Raw genomic sequence first — 4871 nt, forward strand, 5'->3', positions numbered from 1 at the left:
AAAGAAAAGAAAAGAAAAGAAAAGAAAAGAAAAGAAAAGAAAAGAAAAGAAAAGAAAAGAAAAAAGAGAGAAAAAAGGAAACTGTCATTTATGAAGCTCTGACTCTGTCCACTTCTCTGCATCTCCATCTTTGGGCCGGTCCACCTTCAGAAACAAGCCCTGGCTCTAGAAAACAGGGATGTGAAGACTTCTACCAAGATTCCAAGCTCTACGTTGACTCCATCGTGCTGTGGGTGTCGATGGTGCCTGATTACTCCTTATGTCAGTTCACGGCCTTCAACGAACCAAACCCACTAATTCCCAGTCTACTATGGCCTGAATGTCCATCCTTCCCTCAGTGCCTGGTAGGGTCCCCTTGCTTCATCATCTTTGCCTTAGCGCAGGTCCTTCTTGCTGGCCTGAGTTCCCAGAACACACCGTCTTTGTCTCTCCCACCCACCTGTTCGGACTGTACAAATCCTGACAGTTCATTTCTTCATGAATCTTCTTTTACCCTTACACATTTTTTACTTAGAAAGTTTTCATGATAACTTATGTTTATTTCTTTAGTTGTCAGTGTTAGTTTAGGATCCAGTAACTTAAAAGCAGGACTCTCCCATTAAAACTCCAGATCGCTGTTTGAAAGACGGTTCTTGAATCAGAATCATCTGTAGACATCTAGACAATGATTCAAATTGAAGCCACGAATACAATCTGTGAATTCTGTCTGTGGGAGAGGACTGAGGAGAAAGCCATGGATTCTGGCACATTCCATTCCATGTGCTATGACTATATACACTAAGGAACTACTTTCCCCAATGTCTTTACCATAAAAAAAAAAAATCGGTCATTTGTTCCATAGAGACTAGGAATTTTAGTAAGAAGATCTAGGTTGGATACATTGAAGAACTTTGGAGCAGTGAGATTTTTTTAAACCATGCAATGGACAAAGAGTGTTTCCATGCCACCAATAACACGGGAATTCTTTCTTAGATCATTTTAGACATGCTATGGGGAGACTAGTGGCAATCTCAGGGATATGAAAACGTTTCGAAACTAGGACCAATTTGTACTTTTAAGATATATATGGAATTGCTATTATATATACATATATATGGAATATATACAGTAGAATTGATACCTATATCTATATCATCTATATATCTGTATCTATCTACATCTATATATATCACATCATTACACACACACACACACACACACACACACACACACACACACACACACAAATTCCACACACACTGAGAGAGATGCAAGATGAAGACTAAGGTACAGAGATGAGGGCCAGAAAACTGACTCTCTGCCAGCACTCCATCAGTTTTTTTGGTTTTGTTTTTGGGGGGTTTGTTTGTTTGTTTGTTTTGAGACAGGGTTTCTCTGTGTAGCCCTGGCTGTCTTGGAACTCACTCTGTAGACCAGGCTGGCCTCGAACTCAGAAATCTACCTGCCTCTGCCTCCCAAGTGCTGAGATTAAAGGCGTGCACCACCACTGCCAGGCATAGCACTCCATATGTGACCCCAACCTCCAGTGTCTTTATGTGGTGTTCATGTTCCTCTCTCACATTTTGTTTACTAGAGTAGAGATTAAATGAAGGCATGAAGGACCACACCATCACTCCAAGGTTTTCGGAGCAGAGTGGCTGCTCCCAGTTTCACAGCTTGCGGCTGAAATCAACAGCGGGTATTGCAAATTCTTTAGTGGGTTTTCTCAGCTGGGTGGAAATGTCTCCAAGCTGAGGATTGAATCAAGAGAAAGGAGTCGCAGTGTCTAGGTATTTCATAGAGGCAAGGAGTTGAGCTACAGACAAAGGAGTTTCCTGCTACAAATTCTTCAGTGGCATGGAGTGTGTCTCCCTAATTGGGGTGATGACAAATACGGACGCCATTGGCCAGCCATTTGCCCAGGGTGGCTGCCTCCATTAGGAATGGCAATATGCCCTTTTTGTGTACTCTGAAAGATGCCCAGTGGGGAGGCCTGGGGGGCTACTGAGGCTTTTGTAGAGAGGGCAGGACTGTGCAGGCTCTGGGCCAGCAGGACTGAGCAGCCACCTGCTGACAGGGCCTTTCTTCCTCCTGAACAGATCCAGGGGACTCCATTAGAGAGAGTGCTGCTTCAAGCATGCCATGGCTACCCTTAATGATTTCCAAGGAAGGAAATGAGTCTCCCAAATCAATTATGACACTCAATGAGGTTACTTAGGTTGATGTATCCCAAGTGAAATCGGAGGATGGGATGTGTTATTTAAGGGCCTGCAACTCTCCCAGCTCAGGGCCCAGGGATCCCCTGTTTGCTTTCCCATGTTACCTTTGCAGCGTAGTGGTTAGTAGCTAGCCCTGGGCACAGAGTGAATGCCCAGGCAAAACTGAGTATACATCTCAGTGCTTCTCTTCCCTTCGCTGCATCATTATCTAAGCATATACTTGGGGTATGGGGAATGCTTGGCATATACATATTTTATGATGAAAAATGCTAATCACCTCCAGAACACATTTTTAATGTTTTCACACAAATTTGAAATCACACAGGTGTGGGTTTTGGCTTGCTTTGTTTTTCCCAGAGCTAAGGACCAAACCCAGGGCCTTGCGTTTACTAAGCAAGTGCTCTACCACTGAGCCGGCTGTATGGTGAAAACTGTATTCCTAGCACTTGGGAAGTAAAGGCAGGGCAGACACACAGCCTGGGCTAAATAAGTGAGTTCCAAGTAGGCTAGGATTACACAGTGAGGCCCTGCGTCAACTCTGTCCCCTAGATAATCAACTATTTTGTTTTTCTAGGTGATCCTCTAATTAAAGAACAAAGAAGGAAATAAGGATGCAAATTTACATCCATGTACAGGGACCATACAATTGCCAGAAGACAATATCTATCACTTGTCTCAGTATTAGAAGTGGGCTAATGGGTGACATGTCTGAAGATTTCCTGTGGTTGTGCTGTGTTGTTCCCCCCACCCCCACCCCAATGCCTTTGATGCTAACTAGAGTCCAGGCCCACTGTAGACCTTACCGTACCTCTGAAGGAGTCAACAATTGGTTGTCCTGATTCAGATCAATAAAAGAAAGCTACTTAAAGGCTTGACAGGGGATTAAACCCCAAGCCTGATCAAAATTCCATAAGTTATGACTTCTAATTTAAAAGGTTTTTTTTTTGTTTTTTTTTTTTTTTGTTTTTTATTTGCACAGAGACACCATCCAATTGATCAGAAACCCTGTAGCTGTATTCAGCAGCGTTACTGTGGCTGTCTCAAAATACTGTATTAACGCAGTAACTTTCCTGAAAGTCTAGGCAGATGTCCATGCTTGCCAGGGTGTATTGAGCAAGCCCCTGCAGACGACAGGAGTGTTGAGAAAGACAACTTCTGAGCTGAAGGCCCCAGATTTTCCAGAACTGAGGAAACATGAACTTGCAGGCACAAAAAAGTATGTACTAAGAAGAATTTTATAAAATAAACCCATTCCTGGATATATTTTAGGGGAAACAGTAGAATTTAAAATTCTACAGCACAATCAAAGGGAAGATTGTTAAAGCAACAGGAAAGAAAATGATCCACAAATTATAGGTAGAAACTTGCCACAGCACGGAGGGAAGCCAAAAAAGAAAAAAAAAAAAAGCACTGAAATAATATTTTCAAGGTTCTGACACAGAGTAACTGCATCTCACACTCTCGGCATAATTGCACTTCAAGAACAAAGGGTTATGAGACTTTTTGGCAAACAAATTTGAGATAATAACTAAGAGAATTTTACTGAAGAAACCTCCAAAGGGTAATTTTAGGAAGAAAGGGAAAAATATTTCTTTAAAAACATGAAGCTAAGCCTATACATGGTTATTTGCAAAATAATAATAATAATAATAATAATAATAATAATAATAATAATATAATGTAATATTAATAATAATTATTAAAAGCTTTTGTGTGTGCATGAGTGTGTGTGTGCATGTGTGTCTGTGTGTATATGTGTGTACACACACACACATATACACACAGACGCACAGATGCCAGAAGAGGTTATAAGATCCCTCTGGAACTAGAGTTTCAAGCTGTTATGAGCCATCCGCTGTGGATGTTGGGGACCAAACACTGTTTCCCCGGAAAAGCATTCCTAACCATGGAGGCCCAAAATAACAATTTTTAATTTGATGCCACAAGAGATATCACATTCACGAGGACAGAGAAGGCGATCAGAATTAAAAGTACATCAAGAGTCTGAATAGTCTCCCAGAGAGATAAAAGAGCGACTGCTAACCTTGCTAAATATACCTGCAAATTTGAAAAGTGGCCATTGAGACAGAAGTAAGTCACTTTCACGTCGAGAGAGAAAAAAGATGAAATTGAAAAATTAACAAAAGGGGTTGGAGAGGTGGCTCAGCAGAGCACTGTGAATAGGCTATAGCGGTGCAGAGGCTGCAGCTACATTCATGCGGCAAACACACACACACACACACACACACACACACACGAGAGAGAGAGAGAGAGAGAGAGAGAGAGAGAGAGAGAGAGCCACTGCTATAGAGGACCTGAGCTTGCTTCTTGGAGCCCTGTTAGCTCTTTTGGATTCCTTAGGCATACACATACATATAATTAAAAGTGGCTAAAATAAATGTTCAAAAAACTTGATAAGGACAATGGAAGAAGGGAGTCCGGTTCTTGCTCTTTTACCTGCTTGCCGTGTGGGACTCAGCAACTGCTAGATCCTTGGACTTCCATTTACAGCTACTACTGAACCATTGTTGGGATTTGGACTGCAGACTTCTTAAGAATTCTTCCCGTGCTCGCTTCGGCAGCACATATACTAAAATTGGAACGATACAGAGAAGATTAGCATGGCCCCTGCGCAAGGATGACACGCAAATTCGTGAAGCGTTCCATATTTTT

The 4871-nt window shown here is 41.9% G+C and overlaps 1 non-coding gene across 1 annotated transcript; it reads left to right on the forward strand.

The window, feature by feature from the left end:
* Positions 1-4764: 4764 nt before the first annotated feature.
* Positions 4765-4871, forward strand: LOC115063576. Its single transcript, XR_003843410.1, has one exon. It is a non-coding gene; the product is annotated as a U6 spliceosomal RNA (small nuclear RNA).

This window comes from Mus pahari, chromosome 2 (genome assembly GCF_900095145.1).
Source record: "Mus pahari chromosome 2, PAHARI_EIJ_v1.1, whole genome shotgun sequence".
Taxonomy (NCBI): domain Eukaryota; kingdom Metazoa; phylum Chordata; class Mammalia; order Rodentia; family Muridae; genus Mus; species Mus pahari.